Source organism: Oryx dammah, unplaced genomic scaffold (genome assembly GCF_014754425.2).
Source record: "Oryx dammah isolate SB20612 unplaced genomic scaffold, SCBI_Odam_1.1 HiC_scaffold_19, whole genome shotgun sequence".
Lineage (NCBI taxonomy): Eukaryota > Metazoa > Chordata > Mammalia > Artiodactyla > Bovidae > Oryx > Oryx dammah.
The window spans coordinates 63,122,145-63,141,495 of record NW_024070203.1 but is presented as its reverse complement, the minus strand read 5'-3'; the positions used below and the strand labels follow the sequence as shown (position 1 = coordinate 63,141,495).

The following is a 19,351-nucleotide window of genomic DNA, read 5'->3' as shown; positions in this document are numbered from 1 at the left end:
TCACTGTCATGCATTGGAGAAGGAAATGGCAACCCACTCCAGTGTTAATGCCTGGAGAATCCCAGGGACAGGGGAGCCTGGTGGGCTGCCGTCTATGGGGTCACACAGAGGTGGACATGACTGAAGCGACTTAGCAGCAGCAGCAGCCTCCTTTACGGTCCAACTCTCACATGACTACTGGAAAAAACCATAGCTTTGACGATATGTACCTTTGTCAGCAATGTTTCTGCTTTTTAATATGTTGTCTAGGTTGGTCATAGCTTTTCTTGCAAGGAGCAAGTGTCTTTTAAGTTCATAGCTGCAGTCTCCATCTACAGTGACTTTGGAGCCCAAGAAAATAAAGTCTTTCATATTTCTATTGTTTCCCCATCTATTTGCCAAGAAGTGATGGGACCAGATGCCATGATCTTAGTTTTCTGAATGTTGAGTTTTAAGCCAACTTTTTCACTCTCCTCTTTCACTTTCATCAAGAGGCTCTTTAGTTCTTCTTTGCTTTTCTTTGGGTGATGCCATCTGCATATCTGAGGGTATTGTTATTTCTTCTGGCAATCTTGATTCCAGCTTGTGCTTCATCCACCCCAGCATTTTGCATGATATACTCTGCATATAAGTTAAATAAGCAGGGTGACAATATACATCCTTGACATATTCCTTTCCCAATTTGGAACTAGTTCATTGTCCCATGTCCGGTTCTAACTGTTACTTCTTGACCTGTATACAGATTTCTCAGGTGGCAGGTCAGGTGGTCTGGTGTTCCCATCTCTTTAAGAATTTTCCACTGTTGGCTGTGATCCATATAGTCAAAGGCTTTTGGCTTAGTCAATAAAGCAGATGTTTTTCTGGAACTCTCTTGCTTTTTCTATGTTCCAATGTTGGTAATTTGATTTCTGGTTCTCTTTTCTAAATCCAGCTTCAACATCTGGAAGTTCTCAGATCACATACTGCTGAAGCCAAGCTTGGAGAATTTTGAGCATTACTTTGCTAGCATGTGAAGTGCATGCAATTGTTTGGAAGTTTGAACATTCTTTGGCATTGCCCTTCTTTGGGACTGGAATGAAAATTGACCTTTTCCAGTTCTGTGGCCCATGCTGAGTTTTCCAAATTTGTTGCAAACTGAGTGAAGCACAAAGGAGACACAGATGTATAGAACAGTCTTTTGGACTCTGTGGGAGAGGGAGAGGGTGGGATGATTTGGGAGAATGGCATTGAAACATGTATAATATCATAAATGAAACGAGTTGCCAGCCCAGGTTCAATGCATGATACTGGATGCTTGGGGCTGCTGCACTGGGATGACCCAGAGGGATGGTACAGGGAGTGAGGAGGGAGAGGGGTTCAGGATGGTGAACACGTGTATACCTGTGGCAGATACATGTTGATGTATGGCAAAACCAAAACAATATTGTAAAGTAATTAACCTCTAATTAAAATAAATAATTTTTATTTTTTAAAAAAGCATCAAATTTTAGGGTTTGAAATAGCTCAGCTGGAATTTCATCACATCCACTAGCTTTGTTCGTAGTAATGCTTCCTACTTGACTTTACATTCCAAGATATCTAGCTCTAGCTTAGTGACGACACCATCATGGTTACCTGTCATTAAGAATTTTTTTTAATAATTCCTCTGTGTATTATTGCCACTTCTCTTAATCTCTTCTTCTTCTGTTAGGTCCTTGCTATTTCTGTCCTTTATTATGCTCATCTTTGCATGAAATTTTCCTTGGCATCTCCAATTTTCTTGAAGAGATCTCTAGTCTTTTTCCCATTCTATTGGTTTTACCTATCTCTTTGCACTGTCTACTTAAGAAGGCTTTCCTATCTCTCCTTGTTATTCTTTGGAACTCTGCATTCAGTTGGTATATCTTTCCTTTTCTCCTTTTTTTCTGCTTCTCTTCTTTTCTTAGCTATTTTTAAGGCCTCATTAGACGCCCACTTTTCCTTCTTGCTTTTCTTTCTCTTGGAGTGGTATTGGTCACAAACTCCTGTACAATGTTACAAACCTCCATCCAAAGTTCTTCAGGCATTCTGTCTACCACATCTAATCACTTAAATCTATTAATCACCTCCACTGTATAATTATAAGGGATTTAATTTAGATTGTACCTGAATGGCCTGGTGGTTTTCCCTACTTTCTCCAATTTGAGATAGAATTATAAACTATGGTTATAACAACACTCACCCTTTTGGGTTATTCTCAGAAGACATTCCTAGACTAGACATTACTAGTCTAGGAAGAAATGTCTAGGATGACATTCCTAGCAAGAGAGTTCCAAAAAACATCTATTTCTGCTCTATTGACTATGCCAAAGCTTTTGACTGTGTGGATCACAAAACTATGGAAAATTCTGAAAGAGATGGGCATTCCAGACCACCTGACCTGCCTCTTGAGAAACCTGTATGCAGGTCAGGAAGCAACAGTTAGAACTGGATGTGGAACAACAGACTGGTTCCAATAGGGAAAGGAGTATGTCAAGGCTGTATATTGTCACCCTGCTTATTTAACTTATATGCAGAGAACATCATGAGAAAAGCTGGGCTGGAAGAAGCACAAGCTGGAATCAAGATTTCTAGGAGAAATATCAATAACCTTAGATATGCAGATGCCAACATCTTTAATGCAGAAAGTGAAGAGGAACTAAAAAGCCTCTTGATGAAAGTGAAAGAGGAGAGGGAAAAAGGCTTCAAGCTCAACATTCAGAAAACAAAGATCATGGCATCTGGTCCCATCACTTCATGGGAAATAGATGGGGAAACAGTGGAAACAGTGTCAGACTTTATTTTTGGGGAGATCCAAAATCACTGCAAATGGTGACTGCAGCCATGAAATTAACAGATGCTTACTCCTTGCAAGGAAAGTTATGACCAACCTAGATAGTGTATTCAAAAGGAGAGACATGACTTTGCCAACAAAGGTCCATATAGTCAAGGCTATGGTTTTTCCAGTGGTCAGGTATGGATGTGAGAGTTGGACTGTGAAGAAGGCTGAGTACCAAAGAATTGATGCTTTTGTACTGTAGTGTTGGAGAAGACTCTTGAGAGTCCCTTGGACTACAAGGAGATCCAACCAGTCCATCCTAAAGGAGATCAGTCCTGGGTGTTCATTGGAAGGACTGATGCTGAAGCTGAAACTCCAATACCTTGGCCACCTCATGTGAAGTGTTGACTCATTTGAAAAGAACTTGATGCTGGGAGGGATTGGGGGGCAGGAGGAGAAGGGGACAACAGAGGATGAAATGGCTGGATGGCATCAACAACTCGATGGACATGAGTTTGGGTGAACTCCGGGAGTTGGTGATGGACGGGGTGGCCTGATGTGCTGTGATCCATGGGGTTGCAAAGAGTTGGACATGACTGAGCAACTGAACTGAACTGAGGAAGACATTATGACAAGAAGTGAGTGGAAGGGTAGAGTCAGAAAAACTAGTTAACAAATGTCTCTAACACACAAGAAAGATTACAGATGAAAAGAAGCTAGTTTAACATCACTTAGGAATACAAAACTATGTAATATGAGAAGAGATAGCAAGGAATGTGTCAACCAGTAACTGAACTACTTGGAGTGGACAATAACAAAAGTCGGAAATCATTAATATTTGAGATTGAATTTGCGACTCATTTTTGACATGGGAGAAATCAGAAAGAATACATGTTTCCAGCACCAGATTATTTCTTTGTTTTCTGAGATGCCTAATTAGAGTTTTTAAGGTGAAAATATAAGTAAAATCTAAAACATAAACGAAGGGGAGTTTGGAGTTAGGAAAGGATGTTCACTCATCAAAAAATAATTGATGTAAAAGCTTTTCATTCACAGTAGTACAGTCTGGATAGAGGAAGACCATCCTGGCAAGAAACTAAACTCAACACAAAAAGGATACCATTTATAGTCATACTAGCTGTGCACTGTTCAACAGAAACAGGTGCCACTTACATAGACCATGATATACCTGGAGTCTCCTGGAGTTTTATATTGTATCACTTTCCCAGCTCTACTTGTTAGTTGGGGAATATAGTATATACTTCCTTTTCCCACATGCCACACAGATCCCCTTGAAACAAATTTCAGATAAAATAGATTAAGTATTCTTTTATGGTACTGATTCTTAAGAAATCCATTACGTGTTGCACAAACTTCCATTTTTTAAATAATTCCAATTTAGTAAAGTAAACATGAAATATGTTCTTTGCCTCAAAATATTCTTAAATTAAAAAGAAAATTATAAGCTAACCAAATGAAAGTTCAGCTTAACTTTCATTAAAATAAATGAACATAAAACAAATTATATCATGATTTTATTTTTCTTTATCTTAGTCATTCTGCTTTTGTATAAATTTGAGGGGTTGAAAAGCTTCATTTTGATTAATTTTTGAATGCCTATGTTGGCTTTAATGAAAGTAGAAATCTTAATTATAAAGTCTATATTTTATTTTATTTTGTTTCTCTTTGAGAAAATTATTTTGGAAATATTGTGAGTTAGATAAAACCACTGCATCACTTTCTTATTCTATTTGAAGACTAAGGGATGGACAAGATCCTCATAAGAATTAACATCTATATGTAAATGCCACAGAGAAGATGTATTCACCAAACACCTTCAGAACCATATCACTACATATAAGAAATCAAGCCAGGTCTCCTTTTAAAGCAAAGGGTAAAAGGAAAGGAAAAAAAAATGATTGAACACTAATTAATTTGTACCTGTTACTTTCTGAAACATCCAAGATTATGGATGCAAAGCCTGTGAGAACATCTTTTGTTTCACAGGCAGCATGTATTATAGATTAATGAAAACGCTACTTTGGACAAGGATTAAAACATTTTAGCAATCCTGACGCAGGAAGTATATGTGAAGGTTTTTTTTGTTTTTGTTTTTGTTTTTTGCCCTTTATCTTTTCAAAGAATATTCACTGAGTTGGCCAAAAAGTTCGTTCAAGCTTTTCCATGACATCTTACAGAAAAACTCTAAGGAACTGTTTGGCCAACCTATCTTCATGGGAAATAAATGGGGAAACAGTGTCAGACTTTATTTTTGGGGCTCCAAAATCACTGCAGATGGTGACTACTGCCATGAAATTAACAGACGCTTACTCCTTGGAAGGAAAGTTATGACCAACCTAGATAGCGTATTCAAAAGCAGAGACATGACTTTGCCAACAAAGTTCCGTCTGGTCAACACTATGGTTTTTCCAGTGGGCATGTATGGATGTGAGAGTTGGACTGTGAAGAAGGCTGAGCACTGAAGAATTGATGCTTTTGAACTGTGGTGTTGGAGAAGACTCTTGAGAGTCCCTTGGACTGCAAGGAGATCCAACCAGTCCATCCTAAAGGAGATCAGTCCTGGGTGTTCCTTGGAAGGACTGATGCTGAAGCTGAAACTCCAATACTTTGGCCACCTCATGTGAATGGGTGACTCATTGGAAAAGACCCTGATGCTGGAAGGGATTGGAGGCAGGAGGAGAAGGGGACGACAGAGGATGAGATGGCTGGATGGCATCACTGACTCGATGGACATGAGTCTGAGTGAACTCCGGGAGTTGGTGATGGACAGGGAGGCCTGGCGTGCTGCGATCCATGGGGTTGCAAAGAGTTGGACACAACTGAGTTGCTGAACTGAACTGAATATTATCCTAAGCTACCCCTAGAAATCAAATATTAAAATAAAACAAATGACTGAGATTGTAAAAACAACTTAGAATTTTTCAAAATAAATATCATTATTCAGTACATATTGAAGAAAATATTTTGGCTAATATATTCTTAATAATTATAAGATTCAGTTCAGTTCAGTTCAGTTCAGAGTCATGTCCGACTCTTTGCGACCCCATGAATTGCAGCACGCCAGGCCTCCCTGTCCATCACAAACTCCCGGAGTTCACTCAGATTCATGTCCATTGAGTCAGTGATGCCATCCAGCCATCTCATCCTCGGTTGTCCCCTTCTCCTCCTGCCCCCAATCCCTCCCAGCATCAAAGTCTTTTCCAATGAGTCAACTCTTCGCATGAGGTGGCCAAAGTACTGGAGTTTCAGCTTTAGCATCATTCCTTCCAAAGAAATCCCAGGATGATCTCCTTCAGAATGGACTGGTTAGCAAAGTTTAAATTATTGTATTAACACAAAATCTTCATTTATATTTTCACCACAGGTAATATTTTCAGTGAACTTCCTAGCAGTAGTGAAATAATTATCAGAACAATTCACCCTAGTATTAAACTTTGATTTTTCTTCAATTCAAGTTAGTTTCATCTTTTTCTAAGTAGAGAGAATACTGGAGAAGGTAACAGCACCCCACTCTAGCACTCCTGCCTGGAAAACCCAATGGACAGAGGAGCCTGGTGGGCTGCAGTCCATGGGGTTTCTAAGAGTCGGACACAATTGAGCGTCTTCACTGTCACTTTTCACTTTCATGAACTGGAGAAGGAAATGGCAACCCACTCCAGTGTTTTTGCCTGGAGAATCTCAGGGTTGGGGGAGCCTGGTGGGCTGCCGTCTATGGGGTCACACAGAGTCGGACATGACTCAACAACTTAGCAGCACCAGCAGCAGAGAGAATATTATATAGAGGGGCTGCCAAATTTGCATTTGAAGTTTGAAGTAACACAGTAAGTTTAAAGGATTTTACATTTTGTCTGAAGAAAAATGTAATGCCTTAAGTATGAGAAATAGTACATCACTCTTTTTTTACAAACTTAGATGATGCAAATCATACAGGCATGATAGAGCTGAAAAGCTACATACTAGAAGGACATACTCCAAAATTTTATTGAAGTAAAAATTAAGTAGTACTTTCCCATTCAATATCATTTTTTGGATTTCTTTGAAGAGTCACTTATACCACTGATTTATTTCTCTATTATGACAGTCTGACTTCTTAATCACTTATAACAAGGTACTCTTATTTAAGTGTATTGTTGCAGAGAAACCTGGAGTGATTATCTTACAAACTATACATATAATATATTAATGTCTTTTAAATTTATAATAAACTACCTTGGTATTTTAAAATATTTTCCATTCTTTGCATTCTACCACTCTCAATTAAACACACTCTATCTCTAGGCTTGAATATAGCACCTTCTGCCTCATTCTTTGGCACTGTGGGCAAGTGCTCTTATTGGTTCTTTTTCGTTAGCAATCAACATGGCCTCTGGTGCATATACTGAGTGATGTCTGCCAAACAGATGGATTTCAGCACCTCTTAAATGAAAGTTGTCCTTGAATCCTTAAACAAATTTTATATACTATATGAAAGAGCTTAGTTATACCTTTAAATGTCCTTTGAAACTGGAAAGAATTATTGAAAATTACTGTTAATTCATTAATTCCCAATGGATTTAATCAAAAAGTACCAAAAATTAGGTATCTAAAGACAACAGAGTTTTATTATCATACAGTTCTATACACAGAATTTTGAAATCAAGGGTCAGCAGCTCTATGTATGCTCTATCCTACTGAAGAATCCTGCATTACTTCTTCCTAGCTTGCATAAGGTTTTTGGAAATCCTTGTCAGTCCTTAGCTCTAGATATGTAATTTCAATCTCTGCTTCAGCATCACATATTCTTCTCTCCCTGTATGTCTATATCCAAATTTTGTTCTAATAATAGTGACAATGTATTAGGGCCCACATTAAAATATAAACTGACCTTATATAAAGTTCAACATATCTGCAAAGACTGTATTTCCAAATAAGGTTACATTTACAGACACAACAGACTTGGGTCTGAATATATATTTTTAAGGGAAACATAATTCTACTCCTTAAATGTTGGAACAAAAAGTGGCAGGATTAACAGATATAGCATAAGCAGGAATTTCATGTAACTGGCTCAAAGACTATTATCTTTCAACATCCAATTCAGGGCCTAAAGCTCTTCGTAAGTTTCCCTCTCAACCACAATCTGAATGGTTCTCCATTTTGTGAATTCATAAGTACTTTTAACCAGTATCTTCTATTTGGTGCTTTTACACCTTTCTTCAAAATATAAAAACACAACACACATATATATGTATATATAATACAAAATATAAAAATGAGGCTGCTTATTATTATATTATTTTTATTATATTTTATTATTATTTTTTTTTCTTTTAAAGATACTATAAACTTTTAGAATACTCTTACATGTAATAGTTACTTAGAGATACTTAAATTTCAATACTTTCCATTATGATTACATAGGGGAAACAAATATAATGATGTCTTAAAACCACAACATTATGTGTATCCAGATAATTAAATGTGGGGCAAAAAGGTATTTTGTACAGCAAAGGAAACCAGAAACAAAACAAAAAGACAAACAACTGAATGGGAAAATATACTTGCAAATGAATCAAATGAGAATACACTGCTTATAAAAGACCTGCTTTAGGGCAAAGGACACATACAGATTGAAATCAGGGATAGAAAAAGATATTTCATGCAATCAGAAATGATAAGAAAGTGGGGGTAGCAATATTCATATCAGACAAAATGGACTTTAAAACATAGATAAGAACAGTAAATAATGAAAAAAGGATCAATACAAAAAGACATTACACTCATTAACATATAAACACCTTATACAGGAGCACCTAAATACATAAAACAATACTAACAGACTTAAAGGGAGAAACTGACAGAAATACAATAATAGTAGGAGACCTTAACACCCTACTCACATCAATGGAACAGATCTTCCAAATAGAAAATCGATAAGGCGACAAAGATTCTTACAGTTGGACTTAATTGATATTTTCAAGAAATTACATTTAAAAATTTCAGAATTCATTTTCTTCTCAAGTGCAAATGAAACTTTCTCTGGGAGAGACTACCTAATAGGAGACAGAACAAGTCTCAACAATAAGAGGACAGGAATTATTTTAAGCATCTTTTCTGACCAAAATGGCATGAAACTGAAATTAATCTCAGAAAGAGAATCAAACAAGTGAAAAAAGATTACATGTGGAATGAACAACATTAGACTAAAAAACAATGGGTCAATGGTGAAATCAAAGAAATTTAAAAAATACTTTGACGATTCAGTACTAGTGATGCAATGTACAACATTACATACATATAATTAATATTGTTGTACATTATATATTAAAGAAATAAATTCTAAGAGTTCTCATCACAATGGAAAATTGTTTCTATCTTTAATTTCATATCTTTATAAGATGATGGAGTTTACTAAACTTACTGTGATAATCATTTCATGATGTTCACCAGTCAAATCATTGTTAGACTTACATAGTTCTGTGTGTCAATTATATCTCAATAAAACTGGAAAAATTAAAAAAAATGCTTTGACAAAAATTACAAAACAAACCCATACAAATCTGTGAGATACAACAAAAGCAGCTTTAAGAAGGGATTTCATGCAATACAGGCCTTCCTCAAAAAACAAGAAAAATCTCAAATAACAACCTAACATATCACCTAGAAGAATTAGAAAAAGAGGAACAAACAAAACCTAAGGTTTGCAGAAGAAAGGGGGAAAAAATTTAAAGTTAAAAGAGGAAATAGATTAGACATTCATAAAATAGGAGAAAAAATTCAATAAAAACAAGAGCTAATTCTTTGAAAGGATAAACAAAATCACAAACCTCTGCCCAGACTCATGAAGAAGAAAAGAGAGACTCAAACAAAATAAGAAAAGAAAGAGGAGAAATAACAACCTATAAAAGGTATACCAAAAATAAATAAAAAAGAGAATACAATGAACAAATAAATGCCAACAAATCAAAAATGAATCAAGAAGAAAAAGATAATTTGAACAGACTGATCACTACAAGTGAAATAGAATCTGTAATTAAAAAAAAAAAAAAAACTCCTTGTAAACAAAATCCAGGACTGGACAGCTTGACTGGGAAAAGTTACCAAACAGGCAAAAAAGAACTTATACCAATCCATCTCAAATTTCTTCCAAAACATTAAAGAGGGGCCATTCTCAAAGTCATTCTAGAAACCATCATCACCCTGATACCAAAAAGTAAAATCATAAGTCAGTATCTTTCATGAATATAGATGTAAAAATCCTCAACAAAATATTGGCAGACCAAATACAAAAACACCTAAAATGTGTCATACATCTTGACCTGGGTGGATTCATTTCAAGGTCAGAAGGATGATCCAATATATACAAAGCAATCAATGTGACACACCATACCAAGAAAAACAAAAACAAAAGACACATGATCATCTCAACAGATGTAGAAAAAGCATTTAATAAAATTCAACATACATACAGATGACCAACAAGCACATGAAAAGATGCTCAACATTGCTATTATGATTATAATAGTGTCTGACTCTTTGTGACCCCATGCACTGTAGCCTACCAGGCTCCTCTGTCCATGGGATTTTCCAGGCAATAGTACTGGAGTGGATTGCCATTTCCTTCTCCAGGGTATCTTCCCAACCCAGGGATCGAACCCAGGTCTCCCACATTGTAGACAGACACTTTACAGTCTGAGCCACCAGGAAAGCTTTATTATAATTATTAGAGAAATACAAAGCAAAACTACAGTGAGTTATCACCTCTCACTGGTCACGATGGCTATTATCAAAAATCTACAAACAATAAATGCTGGAGTGAGTACTGAGAAAAGGGAACCCTTCTATACTTTTGGTAGAGGGTAAACTGAAACAACTACCATGGAAAACAGTACGGAAGTTCCTCAAAAAACTAAAAATAGAATTATCATATGACCCAGAAAACCCACTCCTGGACATATACCAGAAGCAAATCATAATTCCAAAAGATAGATGCACCCTAATGTTCACAGCAGCACTATTTATGACACCAGGACATGGAAGTAGCCTAAATGACCATCAGTGGAAGAATGCATAAAGATGATGCAGTAAATATTTAAATGGAACATTACTCAGCCACAAAATGTAATGAGATTAGTTCATCTTTAGAGACATGGATGGACCTAGACAATGTCATACAGAGAGAAGTCAGTCAGAAAGAGAAACACAAACATTGTATAATATCACTTATATAAATGGTAAAGATGATCTTATCTGAGAAGCAGAAACAGAGACAGTCTTAGAGAACAAATGTATGGATAGCAAAGGGGAAGGGAGTGGGAAGAATTGGGAGATTGTGATGCACACATATATACTACCAATGCTATGTATAAATAGATAACTAATAAGAACATACTGAAGAGCACAAGAAATGACATAATGCACTGTGGTGACCTGAATGAGAAGGAAGTTCAAAAGGGAGGGAATATATGTATATGTTTGGTTGATTCATTTTGCCATAAAGTAGAAACTAACACAACACTGTAAAACAACTGTACTCCAATAAAAATAATTTTTAAAAATAAGTAAATAAAAATAAAGAAAAAATTAAAAATATAAAGGCAACCCTCAGAATGGGAGAATATATTTGTAAATGAAGCAACCAACAAGGGTTAACATCAAAAATATCCAAACAGCTCATTCAACTTAAAAGAAAAAAATAGCTGAATCAAAAATTGGGGAGAAGATCTAAACAGACATTTCTCCAAAGAAACCATACAGATGGTGAGAAACAACATGAAAAGATGCTCAACATCACTAAATATTAGAGAAATACAACTAAAACTATAATGAGAGATCACCTCAGGCTAGCCAGAATGGCTATTATCAAAATATCTACAAAAAATAAATGCTGGAATCTGCAATGTATATAAGCAATTCGTACAACTCAGTAACAGAAATAAAGGCAGCCCAATCAAAAAATGGGTAGAAGACCTAGATAGACATTTCTCCAAAGAAGATATACAAATAGCCAGTAAACACATGAAAAGATGCTCAACATCACTAATTATTAGAGAAATTCAAATTAAAAGAACGGTGAGATATTAACTCACACCAGTCAGAATGGACATAGTCAAAAAAAAATCAACAAACAATAAATGCTGGAGAGGTTGCAGAGAAAACAAAACACTCTTGCATTGTTGATGGGAATGTAAACTGACACAGCCACTACAAAAAACAGTATGGAGATTCCTTAAACAACTAGGAATAAAACTACCATATGGACCAGCAATCCTACTATTGGGCATATACCCTGCGAACACCATAATTGAAAAAGACACATGTACCCCAAAGTTCATACCAGCACTCTTTACTCCATAGCTAGCACACGAAAGTAACCTGGACATTCATCCGTCAATGGATGAATACTCAATGGATAGATGAATGGATAAAGAAGATGTGGTACATATATATAAAGGGATATTACTTAGTCATTAAAAAGAACGAATTTGAGTCAATTCTAGTGAGGTGGATAAACCTAGAGCCTGTGATACAGAGTGCAGTAAGTCAGAAAGAGAAAAACAATTATCATGTATTAATGCATATATATGGAATCGAGAAAAATTGTGTTGATGAACTTAAGTTGCCGAGAAGGAATAGATATGCAGATATAGATAAATGACTTGTGGACACAATGAGAGAAGGAAAGAGTGGGATGAATGGAGAAAGAAGAAACAATATATATACACTACCATGTGTAAAATAGATAGTGAGTAAGAAGATGCTATATAACACAGGAAGTCCAGCTTGGAACTCTGTAATGACCTAGAGGGACAGCATGGGGGGTAGGAGGGAGGCTCAAGAGGGAAGTGATACATATTTAATTATGGCTGATTAGTACTATTGTATGGCAGAAACCAACACAACACTGTAAAGTAGTTTTCCTACAATCAAAAATATTTTTTTTAATAAATAAAAAAATGAATGCTGTAGAGGGTGTGGAAAAAAGGGAACTGTCTGACACTGTTCACTGGAATGTAAATTGGTACAGCCATTATGGAGAACATTATGGAAGTCTTCAAGAAAAATAAAAATAGAACTACCATATGACCCATAAATTTCACTTCTGGGCATATACCTGGAAAAAAACATAATTCAAAAACACACCAACCTCAATGTTTACAGCAGCACTATTTACAATAGCCAGGAAATGGAAATAATATAAATGTCCATTAATAGAAGAATGGATAAAGAAGATGTGGTAAATATGGATGCTATACAAATATGTATATATGTTGTTATTATTGTTCAGTTGCTCGGTCATGTCTAACTCTTTGTGACCATATGGACTGCAGAACACCAGGCTCCCCTGTCTTTCACTATCTCCTTGAGTTTGCTGAAACTCATGTCCAATGAATGTGCCATCCAACCATCTCATCCTCTGTCATCCCCTTCTCCTGCCTTCAGTCTTGCCCAGCATCAGCATCTTTTCCAATGAGTCAGCTCTTCCCATCTTTACTTCAGGTGGCCAAAGTACTGGAGTTTCAGCTTCAGCATCAGTCCTTCCAATGAATATTCAGGGCTGGTATCCTTTAGGATTTACCGGTTTGATCACCTTGCTGTCCAAAGGACTATTAAGACTCTTCTCCAGTATCACAGTTTGAAAGCATCAATTCCTTAGAGCTCACTTTTACTTTTCACTTTCATGCATTGAAGAAGGAAATGGCAACCCACTCCAGTCTTCTTGCCTGGAGAATCCTAGGAACGGGGGAGCCTGGTGGGCTGCAGTCTATGGGGTGGCAGAGAGTCGGACACGACTGAAGCAACTTAGCAGCAGCAGCAGCAACAGCCTTCTTTATGATCCAACTCTCTTATCCATACATGATTACTGGAAAAATCACAGCTTTGACTATATGGACAATTGGCAGCCAAGTGATGTCTCTGCTTTTTAATACACTGTCTAGGTTTGTCAGTTTTCTTTCCCAAGAAGCACATATCTTTTAATTTCCTGGCTGCAGTCACTATCCACAGTGATTCTGGAGCCCAAGAAAATAAAGTCTGTCACTGCTTCCATTTTTTCCCCATCTATTTGTCATGAAGTGATGAGACTGGATGGCATGATCTCAGCTTTTTTTAATGTTGAGTTTTAAGCCAACTTTTTCACTCTCCTTTCACCCTCATCAGGACTCTCCTTAGTTCCTCTTCACTTTCTGCCACAAGGGCAGTGCCATTTAAGGTTATTGATATTTCTCACAGCAATCTTTTCTCCAGCTTGAGCCTCATCCAGCCCAGTATTTCTCATGATATACTCTGCATAGAAGTTAAATAAGCAGGGTGACCATATACAGCCTTGACGTACTCCATTCCCAATTTTGAACTAGTTCGGTGTTCCATGACTGGTTCTAACTATTGCTTCTTGACCTGCATACAGGTTACTCAGGAGGCAGGTAAGATGGTCTGGTATTCCCATCTCTTTAAGAATATTCTAGTTTTTTGTGATCATACAGTCAAAGTCTTTGGTGTAGTAATGAAGTAGATGTTCTTCTGGAATTTCCTTGCTTTTTCTAAGATCCAGGGGATGTTGGCAAATTGATCTCTGGTTTCTCTGCCCTTTTTAAATCCAGCCTGTACATCTGGGAGTTCTCGTGCTGTTCCTGTACTGTTGAAGCTGAACTTGTAGGATTTTGAGCATTAGTTTGCGAGCACGTGAAATGAGTACAATTGTGTGGTAGTTTGAACATTCACTGGTATTGCCTTTCTTTGGGAATGGAAAGAAAAATGAATTTTTCCAGTCCTGTGGCCACTGCTGAGCTTTGCAAATTTGCTGGAGTACGAGTGCACCAGTTTCACAGCATGATCTTTTAGGATTTGAAATAGCTCAGCTGGAATTCCATCACCTCCACTAGCTTTGTTCATAGTGATGCTTCCTAAGACCCACTTGACTTTGTACTCCAGGATGTCTGACTCTAGGTGAGTGATCACACTATCATGGTTATCTCGGTCATTATGATCTTTTTTGTATAGTTCTTGGGTATTCTTGCTACCTCTTCTTAATATCTTCTGCTTCTGTCAGGTCCATACCATTTCTGTCCTTTATTGTGCCCATCTTTGCATGAAATGTTCCCTTGGTATCTCTAATTTTCTTGAAGAGATCTCTAGTCTTTCCCATTCTATTGTTTTCCTCTATTTCTTTGCATTGTTTACTTAGGAAGGCTTTATTATCTCTCCTTGCTATTCTTTAGAACTCTGCATTCAGACAGATACATCCTTCCTTTTTTCCTTTGCCTTTGGTTTCTCTTCTTTCTTGATTTAGGTCACTTCTAAATGACCTAGTGGTTTTCCATACTTTATTCAATATGTGTGTGTGTGTGTGTGTGTGTGTGTATTTACACATACAGTCACCATATCTGAGGTGGTTCAATAGAATATTACTAAGCCATAAAAAAGGAACACAATAATGCCATTTGCAGAGGAGTGAATAGACCTTGAAACTGACGTACAGAGTGAAGTAAGTCAGAAAGAGAAAAAATATATATCATATATCACTTTTATGTGGAATCTAGAAAAATGGTACAGATGAACTTATTTTCAAAGCAGAAATAAAGACAAACATGTAGAGATAAAACTTACGGATACCAAGTGGGAAAGAGTGGGTGGAATGAATTGGGAGACAGAGATCAACATATATACACTATCATGTATGAAATAGATAACTAATGAAACCTACTTTATAGCACAGGAAACTCTACTCAGTGCTCTTTTGTAACCTAAATGTGAAGGAAATCTAAACAAGAGGGGATACATGTATATATATAAATGATTCACTTTGCTGTATAGAAGAAAGCAATACAACACTGTAAAGCAATTATGCTTCAATTTTTTTTTAAAGAATACTATGAAAAAGAAGTCAGAGAGGAAATATCATGTACTTAAATTGAAGTGGTCTTTTTAGAAAACTTTCAAAATGCTTCTCTCAGTAGTTCCCAATTATTTGTGTTAATTCTGGTTTCATCTATTATGTAATTTTTATTTTAGTGGATGAGCAAGCAAGGCATGTACAGTGTTACCTCTTCTAGGTGCAGTCAAACAGGTTTTCCTTAAGGTAGAAAAAAATACATTCAGATGTACTAAAAATGGTAAATTAACCATACTAGGGATTCTTAGATATCTATAGGAAGTTTTATTTGATGCAAATTCATATTTAGGTATCAACTAAATATCTAGTAGGAACTTTAGGCATTTAAAAGCATTAATCCATATTGTTCTAGTCATATGTCAGAGTTATAGGCTTTCAAAATGTTTTACTGATATATGGCATATATTTTTTAGAAAGCCCTGGTTGTATGCATAACAAGAATTACTTTTGTCAAAAATTACACTGCAGTAACTATTAGAACATCTTGGTTTTCATCCTGAATTGTCAACATACACAGTAAGCCTCAAAACATATTTCCCTCAAAGAACCCTGGGCAGCTGGATCCCTAAAATCCCTCTGGCTCTTACCATTTTATGAGTACTCTATTTGTCTAAAGAGAGGCAACCATTTTGGAAGAATGGGTAAGGAAAACGTAGCATACACATATAAAAAAATAACATTCAACCTTAGGAAATAAGAATCCTGCTGTATTCAACAATATGGATGAACCTTAAGGACGTTACATTAAGTGAAATAAGCCAGCCACAGAAGGACAAATACGACATGATTTTGCTTATATGAGATATCTTACATAGTTACAGAAACTAAGAGTGTAATGGTATTTGCCAATGGCTGGGGGGAAAGGAAATAGAGATTTGCTATCCACTAGAATTAAAGTTTTAGTTATGTAAAACAGGTAAGTTCTATTCTACAGATCTGCTGTTCAATATTGTGCCTATGGTTAAGAACACTGTATTGTACACTTAAAATTTTGCTAAGAAGGTAGATCTTATGTTAAATTCTCTTATCACAGCAATGAAAGTTAATTCAAAATTATAGAACCACAATACATATTTAATCAAATTATTTTACTGCTGTGAATAAGCAACAATAATATACAGAACCACAGCTTCTTCACTGTACATTTTAGTCTCATAATTATCATAAATAAGGTGGTAAAGAGAAATACCTGTTTGATAGGAATAGTATCGGAGAAGGCAGTGGCACCCCACTCCAGTGCTCCTGCCTGGAAAATCCCATGGACAGAGGAGCCTGGAAGGCTGCAGTCCATGGGGTCGCTGAGGGTCGGACAGGACTGAGCGACTTCACTTTCATTTTCACTTTCATGCATTGGAGAAGGAAATGGCAACCCACTCCAGTATTCTTGCCTAGAGAATCCCAGGGATGGGGGAGCCTGGTGGGCTGCCGTCTATGGGGTCACACAGAGTCGGACACGACTGAAGTGACTTAGCAGCAGCAGCAGGATTAGTATGTGTAATATTTATTTTGTAGAATGAAATTATAGTCAGTTACTTCTAATAAATTTATCTTATTTAGTTGGATAATTGTTGATTCACTAACGCAATCTTTGTGCTATCCATTATATACATCCATACCATATATATAAATGTATATATTACAGAATTAGTTTGATTAGTTTCATATACCATGTTAATTTCACTTTCAGTTTTTTGAGTGGTATTTTAGCTCTTGTAGGATGGCTTATAGAACAGTTATATTGACAGAGTTACAATACTGATAAAACCAAATTTACTGTTTTACTTGCCATAGCAATGAGTGGAATAATCTAGTTTGCAGACTACTAATTTCATGTCTATAGCATATATATCAATACATTTGTGCAGGAGCTTGTAAATCTGCACTTTAACCAACACTGAAGATAATTCTGATGTAAATATTACAAAACACACACACACACACACAAAACCCCATATGAGAAATACTGTTAAACTTGGAATTATTAGCACATATTTGTCTGTCATTTAGTCGCTAAGTCATGTCCAACTCTTTTGCGACTCCATGGACTAGAGCCCACCAGGATCCTCTGTCCATGGGATTTTTCAGGCAGGAATACTGGAGTGGGTTGTCATTTCCTTCTCCAGGGGATCTTCCCGAGCCAGGGAATGAACCCATGTCTCCTGCATTGGCAGACAGATTATTTACCGCTGAGCCACCAGGGAATTCATTAGCATATATATGTATAAAATGTATATATTCCAAACATATGAAAGATAGTACACCATTTAGGTGTGTGTGTATATGTGTGTGTGTATGTGTATATTTATACACATACACACACACATATACACACACTGTGTACATATGTGTGTGTATATCTAATTTATGTGTTTGCATATAATATATGGGCCTCTGTGGTGGCTCAGTGGTTAAGAATCCACCTGCAATGCAGGAGATCTGGGTTCGATCCCTGAGTCAGGAAGATCCCCTGGAGAAGGAAATAGCTACCCACTTCAGTATTCTTGCCTGGAAAATCCCATAGACAGAGGAGTCTGATGGGCTACAATCCATGGGGTCACAAAAGAAACACACACATATTTACCTAGTGTCCTTTCAATGGCAATCTGTAATGTCGTCTTATTCCTCCTTCTTCATACTTCTCTTGCCTATATGACACCTTATCCCTTGTATTTCCTCCTATCTCTCTTCCTCCTATCTTTTAGACTCCTATCAAGGTGCTTTTGTTTTTTTACCATCAATATCAAGTACATATCAGTTGTGCTTCTACTCACAGCTATTGAATTATATAAATAGATACTGTTTATCAGATGGCTTTAATATGTCTCAAAGAGACTTCAAACTACTTATATCTAAAACAACTCTCAATAATCACAGTATTTCTATTTGAAACTTGACCTTTCTTCAACATTTTCCAACTCAGTCAGTATATCTCCGGCCTTCACCAGTTTATGCCAGCTAGAAAATGTTTTATTAGAACACCACCTTCTTTAACATTCTTCATCACATAGGTCTTTATCACAATACCTCCTAAATATCTATCAAGTCATTCTACTTCTTTATCACCATCAATATCATCCTAATACAAGCTATCATGATTTTTTTCTTGAATTACAGCAATCACCTCTTAAGAGATTTTCTGTAGCTAATCTATCCTCACTTCAAATCAATCCCTATACTTCAGTAAGAATCATCATCTGAAAATGCAAACCTCTTCATTTAATTGATTTTGATAAAAATTTTCCAACAAATTTTCAGTATTCTTATCAAATTTTTACATTTCTCAAAATACACTTTTAGTCTACATTTTACCTATGACTTCATTTCACTAATTCCACCATTCTTCACTCAATTACTGATTTTACTTTACACTTCAATGATAACAGTGCATTAAATATTTTAAAACAGAATAAAAATGTATTTTCTTTTTAAAAACATCATATCCTAAAATTATGTTTTGAAAACTTTGCAGTTTCATGAGACCATGTCTTGAGTTTCTAAAGAAATATATCATATTCACCCATATCATAGTGTTCAATTTTTGCCTTCAAATATCATGGTACATAAAAGATCTACTTACAAAACAAAAGGCAAATTATTTCCAAGACTATTCAATTAATTTGAAAAGAAATGCCAAATATGAACTGGCACATAAGGAACAAAACTGTAGGAACAACTCTTATTTCCTTTCACAAGTTTTGATAAAA

The 19,351-nt window shown here is 36.2% G+C and overlaps 1 protein-coding gene across 3 annotated transcripts in view; it reads right to left on the bottom strand.

The window, feature by feature from the left end:
- The window catches only part of LOC120878903 (CUB and sushi domain-containing protein 3-like), a 1,427,768-nt gene that overhangs the window by 979,332 nt on the left and 429,085 nt on the right, over positions 1-19,351 (bottom strand). The gene's annotated exons all lie outside the window — the stretch shown is intronic.